The sequence below is a fragment of the Otolemur garnettii genome, unplaced genomic scaffold (assembly GCF_000181295.1).
Source record: "Otolemur garnettii isolate 467f Iridium unplaced genomic scaffold, OtoGar3 scaffold00017, whole genome shotgun sequence".
Lineage (NCBI taxonomy): Eukaryota > Metazoa > Chordata > Mammalia > Primates > Galagidae > Otolemur > Otolemur garnettii.
In genome coordinates this window covers 20,741,161-20,753,609 of record NW_003852412.1, presented here as the reverse complement: position 1 = coordinate 20,753,609, position 12,449 = coordinate 20,741,161, and the positions used below count along the sequence as shown (strand labels likewise).

General features: G+C 40.9%; 1 pseudogene; it reads left to right on the top strand.

Moving 5' to 3' along the window:
* Positions 1-1,214: 1,214 nt before the first annotated feature.
* LOC100956142 lies at positions 1,215-2,014 on the top strand (annotated as a pseudogene).
* The last annotated feature ends 10,435 nt before the right edge of the window (positions 2,015-12,449 follow it).

Below are 12,449 nucleotides of genomic sequence, written 5' to 3'. Positions count from 1 at the left end.
ATAAGACCTACCCCCAAAATAGCAGGATTTCTATGCATTTGTTAAATATAAGCCCTACCCCAATAATAAGACCTAGTTATGGGTATGGCTATGCAGATATGCTGCATAGCCACACCCTGCATTTCCGAGGGAGCAGTAAGGAAGACTGGAATACCTTTTATCTGCCACAGCTCCTTTCTCCCAGCTGTTTGCAGGTGTGGTAACTGTGGTCGCAGGCATCCTAACGTGCATGTGTGAACGGCTAGGGGAAAGGAGTTCACACATCACTAGCACCAGCCCCACCAACAAGGTCGGCTCCCCCTGTCAGGTTCCAGAAGAAGGTGACTTAACTGTATTTGAATAAATGTAGATTGTTGTATTATACTTGATAAAAATAAGACATCCCCTGAAAATAAGTCCTAGTGTGTCTTCTTGAGAAAAAATAAATATAAGACTGTCTTATTTTCAAGGAAACATGGTAATTCAGTTGATAACATTTTTAGTCACATGTTTAAAATACAAATTGATAATCAGATATTAATTGTGAATAATTGTCTTTGGTATCACAAAGGATAAAACCATGTATGTATACTCACACATGTGTGTGAGAGAGAAAGACAGGTGTTTTTACTTGGATGCATGTCTATTTAGTATTTATATATTGTTAAAATTTTAATAATTGGCTTAACAATCTTTTAAATGTTAATTTTTAGTTAATCAACATTCTAGACACATAGAAACAAGTTAGTGAAGTTTTTTCAGTGAGGCTTTTTTTCTGAGACAGAGTCTCAAGCTGTTCCCCTGGGTAGAGTGCCTTGGCATCATGGCTCACAGCAACCTCAAAATCTTGGGCTTAAGCAATCCTCTTGCCTCAGCCTCTCAAGTTGCTGGGACTACAGGCACATGCCACACACCCAGCTATTATTTGGTTATAGTTGTCATTGTTCTTTGGCAGACCTGGGCTGGATTCCAACCACCAGCCTCCCTGTTAGCGGCTTTGAGATACAGGAGCCAAGCCTGGTGAGGCTTTTTGATAGTAAGATAGATGGAGATTTAGTTTTGTTTTTGAATAAAATTTTATTGACATATATTAATATGTGCATGGAAGTATTCAAATCATAATGTACTTCTCGGTTAATTTTCAGAAAATGAGCACTCCCCCAAAATCAGCAACCAGATCAATAAATGGAACAATAGAGTGAAAGCAGGTGTGAGTGGGTCCAACAGAAGGAAACATGGCTGCCAAAGTGTTTGAGTCCATCGGCAAGTTGGGCCTGGCCTTAGCCATTGCAGGTGGCATGGTGAACTCTGCTTTGTATAGTGTGGATGCTGGACACAGAGCTGTCATCTTTGACCCATTCCATGGAGTGCAGGACATTGTGGTAGGGGAAGGGACTCACTTTCTCATTGGTACAGAAACCAATTATCTTTGACTGCCGCTCTCGACCACGAAACGTGCCGGTCATCACTGGTAGCAAAGATTTACAGAATGTCACCATCACGCTGCGCATCCTCTTCCGGCCTGCGGCCAGCCAGCTTCCTTGAATCTTCACCAGCATTGGAGAGGACTGTGATGAGCTTGTGCTGCTGTCTGTTACTACAGAGATCCTCAAGTCGGTGGTGGCTCGCTTTGATGCTGGAGAGCTAATCACCCAGAGAGAGCTCGTCTCCAGGCAGGTGAGCGATGACCTTACGAAGTGAGCAGCAACCTTTGGGCTCATCCTGGATGATGTTTCTTGACGCATCTGACCTTTAGGAAGGAGTTCACAGAAGCTGTGGAAGCCGAACAGGTGGCTCAGCAGGAAGCAGAGAGGGTCAGATTTGTGGTGAAGGGCTGAGCAGCAGAAAAAGGCAGCCATCATCTCTGCCGAGGGCGACTCCAAGGCCGCAGAGCTGACCGCCAACTCACTGGCCTGATGGCGCTCCGCGGGCTGGAGGCCGCGGAGGACATTGCATTCCAGCTGTCGCGCTCTCCTCCCGGAACATCACCTACCCGCCAGCGGGACAGTCTGTGCTCCTCCAGCTGCCCCAGTGAGCGTCTGCCCTGCCTGCCCTGCCTGTACTCCTCGGGCCAACTGGGCCACAGCCCCAAAGATGATTAACACCACCTCCCTTCTGCCCCCACCCAGAAATCACTGTGAAATCTCATGTTTGGCTTAAAGTGAAGGAAATAAAAGTAAAATCACTTCGGATCTCTAATTATCAAATGAAGCTCTTTCATTCTTCTCACATCCATCTACTTTTTTAACCACCTCCCTACCAAAAATTGCCAAGTACCTACACAGACCAGCTGTGGGTCCCAGTTCCAGGCCTGCAGGAGCTCCATTCTAGGCACTGACTGGCAGTAGGCAGAACAGAGGCAGGGCAGGGCATGTGTGGACCAGGGGGCACAGTTGTCAGCCTGGGCAGATGTGCAGTCTCTCCGTGCTATCTGCTGAAGGTTTGAGGATGTGGCACACGCAGCTCCACTGAGAATGCAGCCTCAGTTTTTCCAGCGGTTCCTGCAGCGACACTGCTGAAGAGAGGTGTTGGGGAATGTCAGAGAGGAAGTGATCTGTCTCTTTCCATAAGGCTGATTCTCTTTAACTGTGCGACCAGCAGAAACAGGTGTGTTCAAACAGGGCATGGATGGAAAAATCTGCCCCTGTTGAGGTGGGTGGGCCTGACTGAGCTGCCCCCCAGGGTCCCAAAACTGGGATGGACTTGGATAGGGAGAGAGGAGGCCTCTCTCCCTCTAGGGACTGAGATGTGAGTCTGTCGAAGATTTCCTCTCCACGCCCACCTTGGTCCCTCTCAAATACCCAACGGAATTCCAACTTGAAGGATTGCATCCTGCCGGGTCAAATGTGTCTGCCAAAGATGTGCACATCCTGAGTTCCCGGCTCCCTTGTTCAGAGATTGCCCTTCTCGAGGGCTCTGTGCCTATGCTTTGAAGGAAACCACCATGGGAAGAAAACAAATGTATGTAAACTCCTGTCAATAAATGACATGCAGACCTTCCAAAAATAAAAATAAATGGAACAGTAATAGAATCTCAGAGACGCCTTCAGCCTCTTTGCCTTAATTGCGATCACTCACCTGACCAATCACTACACCACAGATTAGTTTTGCCTGATTCTGAGCTTCATATAAGTGGGTTCATACCAAGTATTCTCTTTTGTATCTGGATTTTTTTCTCAGCGTTACGTTTGTGAGAAAAAGCATTTCTCAGTATTGTGTTTTGGTCTTGCTATGTTGCCCAGGCTAGAGTATGATGACTACTCACAGGTGCAATGATAGTGGATTGCAGTTTTGAACTTTTGATCTCAAATGATCCTCCTGCCTCAGCCTCCCAAGTAGCACCTCACCCAGCTAAAAATAGACAATATTTTTATAAACCGATAATGCATGAACAACAACCAATCAGAACAGTTATATATTAGATAGGGCATAATGGTAGACTGACTACAAGGTCGGACAATGAAATTTATGAACTTGTTACCATGTACTTACATTGGTAGTACTGTATAAACAACTCAGCAAGGAATTATAACCTTGGCATATCAGTGTTTCACAGTTGTGTTCATGTTGACATGTGGTGGTGTCTTACTGAGTAGCATTCATTATTTGTGTGTATTTTTGTGGCTGTCATGCTAATGCCAGAGCTTGAATTAGAACAATGAACAAACATTCAATTTCTTGTTAAACTTGACAAGAGTTGAGGTGACATTAGTGGACATGTTAGTTCAAGTTTGTGGGGATAATGCCATGAAGAAAATGGCAATGTATAAATGGTTAAACATTTTTATGAGGGGAGAGAAAGCATCACTGATGAAAAGAGGTCAGGATGGCCACTGATGAAAACATTGCAAAAATTTGTTGGATTGTGTGTAAAAACCTTTGGCCAACTGTGAGAAGCATAGCAGACCAAGAAAACATTGATAGAGAAAGAGTTAAGAAAATCTTCACTGAAAACCTTGGCTAATAACTCATGGCTCTTGCATCATGACAATGCACCAGTTCACACAACACTGTTTGTGAGGGAGATTTTTTTTTTTTAAGAGACAGAGTCTCACTTTATTGCCCTTGGTAGAGTGTGGTGGTGTCACAGCTCACAGCAACCTCCAACTCCTGGGCTTAGTGATTCTCTTGCCGCAGCCTCCTGAGAAGCTGAGACTACAGGTGCCCACCACAATGCCCAGCTGTTTTTTGTTACAGTTTGGCCAGGGCTGAGTTCGAACTTGCCACCCTTGGAATATGGGGCCAGCACCCTACCCACTGAGCCACAGGTGCTGCCCTGTGAGGAATTTTTTAGCCAGTAACCAATTATATTGGAACATCCTCCCCACTCACTTGATATGGCCCCCAGTGACTTTTTCTGTGCCCAGAAATAAAGCAAATATTGAAAGGAAGATGCTTTGATGACATTCAGGACATCAAGGGTAATATGATGAAACGTTTGATGGCCATTCAAAAAAATGAGTTCCAAAATTGCTTGAAAGGGTTGACTACCTGCTGGTGTCAGTGCATAGCTTCCCAAGGGGAGTACGTCAAAGGCAACCGTAGTGACATTAAGCAATGAGGTACGTAGCACTGTTTCTAGGATAAGTTCACAAAATGAATTGTTAGACCTTGTACTCCCTCAGGTTATACTCGAAACATTCTCTTTTACTACTTGATGGAGTCTGATTATTATTCCACATGGCTGCAGAGATTCTTAACAAATCCTTTTCTTCTTTACAAAAATCATAGTTAAAGAACTCAGACAGATATTGTTACAGTTACGTTATTCAATTAAGATAATCAGGCATTCAGCATGGGCAAAACTAGGTGAACTCTCCCCCATCAGAATGTTTTCTTCTTTCTGCTCTGGTGTTTAAATGAAATTTTCATGGCACCGTTTTGTCACTTTCACATGTTCTTCTTTAACTTCTTTTTCTAATAGCTACCTGATGGTCTTAGCAGTATTTACTTATACACCATTACTTTTCAAGGAGCATTTAAGGGGACTTAAGTCATTCACAAAGTAAAGTTGAGTAAACATGAATGAAAAAAATTAAAATGGTGAAAAAGAAAGCCAAACTGTTCATTTTGATGTCTAACATATTTGTTATAATTGAGCTTTGAATTTGACTCTGGCCAAATACGTTGTCAGGAAAGAGATTTACTATTTAAACAATATTAAACAAAAATTGTCAGTAGTCTTACAAGTTCCCTTCAATGTGGCCACTCCCATGACTTCATGTTATTTCAAACACGAAAGTTGACATATTACCCTTGGAAGACATATTTTGACCAACTTAACAGGTAGCTATGTTTTGTTCTACCTGCATTCAAAATAGATATGAGGTGGGTTTATGAACAGTTTACTCTAAGATTCTTCCATTTAAATGTAAAATAATAATGGAAATCTATATTTACCCATTCCTTTTCCTTATATTGTCATTAACATTTTAGTTTTATTATTTCTCTTCTATTTTAAGATGACATGAACATACATGAATAATGCAAGATGTGTGATTATTGAAAATATCTAAAAACTTTAGTTCTAAAAATCACAAGAATTTTGTGGATTGGGTCTTGCCATGTAATTACCTTCCAGTAGAGCACCCTGACCACTTGTTGAAATTAACAGCTGGCACAACACATTGAACTGAGGGGCGAAGGCAGGAAGAGAAGGAACCCTGTGAGGGCCAGTCCAGGCAGGGAGACTCTTCCTTGGTGCCCATTTGGTTTCACTGACTAATCTGTAAATGAACCTGTGCTATTTCATACTTTCCCCTTTTAACAAGTACCTTTGCCGTCTAACACATCAAATTTTCATTCATTCATTCCACAAATATTGAATACCTGCTATAGGACAGTATTGTTGATTTCTATTGCTGTATCACAAATTATCACAAATGCATGTAGTCCCAGCTGCTCAGGAGGCTGAGGCAGGAGGATCATGAGTTCAAGCCTAATCTGGGCAAATTAGCAAGACCCTATCTCCAAAAAAAAGAAAGAAAGAAAGAAAAGAAAAAAAAGAAATAAAAACAAAAAACCCCAGGCGGCACCTGTGGCTCAGTGAATAGGGTGCTGGCCTCATATAACGAGGGTGGTAGGTTTGAACCCAGCCCCACCCCGGCCAAACTGCAACAAAAAAATAGCCAGGCATTGTGGCAGGTGCCTATAGTCCCAGCTACTTGGGAGGCTGAGGCAAGAGAATCACCTAAGCCCGAGAGCTGGAGGTTGCTATGAGCTGTGATGCCACAGAGCTCTATTGAGGGTGACAAAGTGAGACTCTGTCTCAAAAAAAAAAAAAAAACAAAACCAAAAAACCCCCCAAAGTTTACTAAGTCACAGTTCAGAAGTCTAAGTCTGACATAAGTGAATTCCCTGCTTAGTTGTCTTGCTTGCCAGGGGGTTGGCAGAATTCAGTTCCTGTGCTTGTAGGAGTGAGGTCTGGGGTGTCTTTCTGGCTGTCAGCTGCGGGCTATTTTCAGCACCTAGAGGTTGCCCCACCATTCCCTGCCACACAACCTTGTCCACAATTTGGACCAGTCAGTATGGATCTCTCTGACTTCTGAAATCAGCAGAGAAAACTCAGTTTTTAAAGGCTCATGTCATACCAGTGGACATGACTTCCCTATCTTAAAGTCAGTAATTTGGCATATTAGTCTCTACAGTCTCTCTACATAGCAATACACAGATTAGTGTTTGCACACATAAATGGGAGAACATACCAGGGGTGGGAATCTTGGTGACCCACCTTAAAATTCAGCCTAGGACAGCCAGATATTTACTATGTGTCCCATTACTTAGGACACATTAGTGAAGAAACAGATAAAAATCCCAGTCCATGTGCAGCACACATTCTGGAATGTTTTTAAGGAAAAATGTTTATACTGTTTATTTGCAGTATCTCATCATTTCAAGAGCTTTAGGAGATGGCCAGATAGACACAGTAATCAGAATAAGCTAATGTACCTATTTTACATTTTTTATTACCAGTTAGTATTCGGTTAACTATTTTTAACAGACAGCATATTTTTCTGTATATGCTTATAAATGTGCACATAATGAAAATTTCCAAGTTGCATTGAGCACTTCTTTATTTTAGATTCATGGCATTTCAGAGCTGGGGAAAAGGACCTTAAGATCATGCCACACTTTATTAGCATTTAAGAGTAAGGCAGTTAAAAAGAGGCCTTTTCTGTTTATAGTTAATACAATATCAAGGTGCTAATATTTTTTTTAATGCATGTAGTATATTTCTTTTCAAATCATCACAGATGTGACCATCCCTAATGAGTACATTTCTTGAAATAGAGCAGAAACTTAAATAGCTAGAATGGGCAGGATACCAAGGAAACAGACTAATCAGGCAGATGGTGACTGTTTCCTAGGGAAAGTCTGAGTAAACCAATAGCTCTACAGCAGTGATCTGAAAATAAAGGAACATTAGTGGGCATGGAAAACTTAATGTTTTTTTCACATATTTTTTCCTTTACCTACAAAAAAATCATTTGATTTACGGACATATTTTTATCCATTACCATAATTTAGAAAATGAAATTTAGTTGTTTCATTCATTGTTTTTCTCTTTGTATTAGCAAAATTTTATCAAAAAATAACTTTTTCGTAATCAAGAGGCAGCAAGAGACATCCTCTTTTTTCTAATACCATTTGAATATTTGCAATATTTTTTGAAATCTGCTCTTTTAAAATTAATCACTTCAACATTACTTGATTTTTTAACTTTAACAAAGTAGATTTATATTTTGGGTGAAAAATAAAAATCACCATCAACTGAAATGCATTTGCTAAAGAATGAAATTTTGCATAAAAAACAGAAGTAAAAAAACATCCCAGCAGGAAACCAGGAACGGAATAAAAACACAAAAAGGTATCTCTGGCACAATGCCCTGAAGGTCAGCAGCCATGGCCAAGAGCATGAGGTAATGTCAGAAACAAGAAAACACCCTGGTTTGGATTCTTGTCACTTTGAGTCTAAGACCATCTGTGATGGTATAAAAACGTGATCTGTACAGTGGTTTATAAACTTGCCCGTTGAATGTTGCTCTTCATTTCTACCTCACAACACCTTGTTGAGGCAAAGCAGTTATCCCCATTTTACAGATGAATAAATACGTCTAGAAAAATAAATTTGACAAAATTCATAGTTATTAAGTGGCAAGGCAGGACTAATACTGAATCTTCTAATGCTGAATCCAATACACTTTGGGACTGAAGAAGAATGAAATTGGGAAGAGTTTCAAACTGTTTCACAGACATTTTTTTGCACAATTTTTTTTCTTTTCTTCTTCTTCTTCTTCTTTTTTTTTTTTTTTTTGCTTTGTCTCTGTTAGTATGAACTGAAAGAAATCAAAGGGAGCGACTGCACACGAGGGGAATCTGACTGGTCTGACGGGGTGAAACCTGCACACCGATTCCATGATGCTGAAGGTACTTCCCATAAACATCCAAGTGAATTGGCGAAGGGCAGGAAGGCGAATTTGAAAAAGGCAGTGAAGAAGATCCAAGGTTTTGGAGGCCTGATGCAAGCTCCAACACTGTCTGGTGACGTACTCTTCTCTTGAAAGAGAACAACCCTCTCTAGGGCTACAAAACTCTCATGTATGTGCTCTTAAAATTTTCCTTGAGTCTAGGTAGAAGCACTAGAACTTTTAGTGTTTGCAAAGCATCTGTGTGTAGACTTTTTTGGCATAGGCTGACCACTGCTTGCTACACCTTGTTCCTTTTATTTCTGGACAAAACACTAAACACTGGCTCAGCACACATAGCATAGTGGTTATGTGCCAGCCGCATACACTGAGGCTGGCAGGTTCAACCCGGCCCAGGCCTGCTAAACAACAATGACAACTGCAACCAAAAAATAGCCAAGCATTGTGGCAGGCACCTGTAGTCCCAGCTACTTGGGAGGCTGAGGCAAGAGGATCACTTAAGCCCAAGAGTTGGAGGTAGCTGTGAGCTATGACATCATAGCCCTCTATCAAGGGGGACATGGTGAGATTCTGTCTCAAAAAAAAAAAAAAAAAAAACTAGGATGGAATCCAGCCAATGAAAGATCAGAGAAAGTGCTAGGTGTCACTTTTAGACCAGGTCCATGGGTCCTATGTGCTGCCTCCTTTCTCAGTTGCTGAATGCTGGTGTCCAGTGTATTTATTGTTGGCGGATGTGTAGAGATTGGAAAAGCCTTCTTCAGTCAGAGCCCTTGCATGACTATATGGGGGGAAAAAAGAAAGAAAAAGCCCACATGAAAACCTTCACTTGCTTTGGTCTGCTTACATATGAGAGAAATGACTTTCCATCGTGCTTGAACCATTATACATTTGAGTCAACTGATTATAGCTGTTAGGAAGTTAGCCTACCTTAACTACTTCAGGGTCTGAGACAAAGTGCTCCTCAGAGAATAAATATACTTAGAATTTTCTTCTCTCTTCATGAATGAGAACAGTTGCCAACTTTTTTCTGTAGCCCATGCTTTACCCCGAAGCATCTTCACTACTGCCTTGCATCTAAGTTCTTATCTTATTACAGGAGAAAACGATGTATTCCCGTATTATTTTGTGCTCAAAAGCCCTAACCTGCTCTAGACCTAGTCTCAACTGTTTCATGCTGTTTAGCTCAAAGAATCCCAGCCAGTTCAGCTGAAATTTCTTTCTACTGAATGTAATTGTGGGTGAAGAGCAGACAAGATTTGCTGCAGGACCTTAGAATCAGAGGCACTGAGAGGCAGGTATCACTCATCTTCCGTGCTTTGGAGATGACTCACCAGGTCTGCAGATGCCACCCTGCTGCAGTCACTGCTTGGAGCCAGCCAGACCAGACCTTTCTGTCTCTCCAGACACTAATGAGCAAATACTTCAGGCAAAGCTGGGAGAGCTATGAAAGAAGTTGGTTCATAATCTGGATGCCTGCTACAGCAGGAGGCGGTTAAACACTAATACTCTGAGGTGTTAGCTACATTCCCCAAAGGGTAGGGGGTGCCCTGGTTATAAATTCACTCCTATGTACCTAACCTAATGATATTTTAGGTATAGAATGAAAAATAGGAGGGGTAGTGGCAGCTGAGTGGGCTTCACGATCTTTCCTATTTCTGGTAAGAGCTTTTATCTACATGTGAACAGAATGGGACTTCATTTGCTTATTAATTAATTTAACTTTTCATTTTGAAGAAGATTCAGGATTATAAAAAAGTGATCAACTATTGTAAAGAATTGCTATATTTACTTCACCCAGCTAGTTCAAATGTTAATATCTTACTGGAGGGCAATTATGAGGCAGAAAATTAATACTGAGAAAATACTATTAACAAACCTACAGATTTATTCACATTTCATCAGTTGTGCCCTGAATGTTTTTATCTGGTCCAGAATCACAGACTGCCATTAGTTGCCCTATCTTCTTGTTCTCTTTCAATCTCTGAGAGTTCCTCAGCTTCTCCTGGACTTTCAGTTCCTTGTCTTTCATGACTTCGGCACTTTTGAATAGTACCAGGAAGGTATTTTGAAGACTGTCCCTCAGAAATGTGAATCAAAACCGCCCTGAGATAGCCCCAGTGAGAATGGCCCACATCGTAAAGTCCCAAAGCTGCATATGCTGGCACAAAGGTGGAGAGAAGGGAACAAGGGTACAAGTTCTATACTGCTGGCAGGACTAAAAACTAATACAGCCTCTTTGACAAGAAGTATGGAGAATCTTCAAAGAACTCAAATTGGACCTCTCATTTGATCCTTCAATCCCATTACTAGGTATCTACCCCGAAGAACAAAAATCATTTTATCATAGGGACATTTGGACTAGATTTTTTTTTTTTATCACAACTCAATTTATAATCACCAAGATGTTGAATCAATCCAAGTGCCCATCAACCACAAATGCATTAACAAGCCATGGTATATGTACACCATGGAATATCATTCAGCCATTAAAAAGATTTTACATCTTTTGTATTAACCTGGATAGAGTTGGAGAACATTCTCTTTAGTAAAGGATCACAGGCATGGAAAAGCAAGTCTCCAATGTAGTCAATACTAATATGAAGCCCAGTTGATGAACTTAAACAAGCTCACAAAGAGAAAAACTCGATTTAATTCAAGGTGGAAGGGGTTGGGAGAAGGGAAGGGAGGGGAGTGGGAGGCGGGTGTCGTGCTCTAACTTAATGGACACTGCGTAAGGGCATAGGGCACATCTCCTGGGTGAGGGGCACAACTACAACAGGGACTTTACCTAAAAAATGCAAACATGGTAACCTAATCAATCATTTATATCCTCATTAACCTGAAATTCAAAAGAAAAAAGAATGTCCCTCAGTTTATGTTTGATGTTTTCTCATAATTACATTCAGGTTCAGCATTTTTGGCAAGTCTACCAGAGTGGTCCTGGGCCTTTCTCAGTGATTCCTAGCAGGGGGCTCATGATGTCCTGTGTGTTCACTTCAGGATGTCATTGCTATGTGCCTCTTAAAATTATTCACTGAGAAAGGCACACATGCTCAGGCATGCACAGTTCCTTTTTATTGCCTGGTGATTGTTGCTTAGCATGACCTGGGAAGTTTTTTGTGGAAGATGGAAAAACATCCTTCAGGCTGGGTCTCTGAGATTGTGTAGATCAGAATCCCTTCCAGCTCCACTCAGTACACCACAGTTTCCTTGGTTCATTTATGCACGAGAAAAATAAACTTTTATTGTGTTTGGGCTATTGTACATTTTGGTTCCTTTCATTAGAGCTGTTAGCCTAAATTGTGATCTTATCTGGGATCGATTAGACTCCATGTCCACTAGACAAAGTGCTTCGTGCAAAAACATTTCTGTGATTTTCTTCTTATCACAGTTGCTAACTCTACCTCTAACTCTATCTGTTCCACAGCACAGATCTTCTACCAATATTTCTACCCTGTTCCTTCTAAATTCAAGTATTAGAAATATTTTAAGTTTAATATCTCACTATATTTAATTATTCGATATTTTAAGCCCTTTTTGTCTTTAAGGATTCCAAACTTTATTTTTTAGTGTCTAATCAGATTTATCAACACATCCACTTTAAAAAAAAACAACAAAAAACCAGACACAGCTTCTTGTATCCCACATACTTCAGCAGCTATTTTAAGGAGAATCTGCAATTGGTATATTCTTATTCTGAAAAATGTTATTTCACAATAAATCTTGAATGATAATTTTACACTTTGAAGATATTTATTTTCCAGCACCAAACTTGTAAAAATGAAAATGGATTAAATATAGAGATTTCAGATTGTATTTTAAAAACTACATTTAGGGGTGGCGCGAGGTGGCTCAAGTCTGTCATCCTAACATTTTGGGAGGCCAGGAGCTCAAAACCAGCCTGATCAAGAGTGAGACCCCATCTCTAGAAAAAGGAGAAACATTAGCTGGGCATGGTGGCATGAATTGGTTGTCCCAGCCACTCAAAATGCAAGAGGGTGGCTTAAGTCATAGAGTTTGAGGTTTATTTCCTTTTTTTTTTTT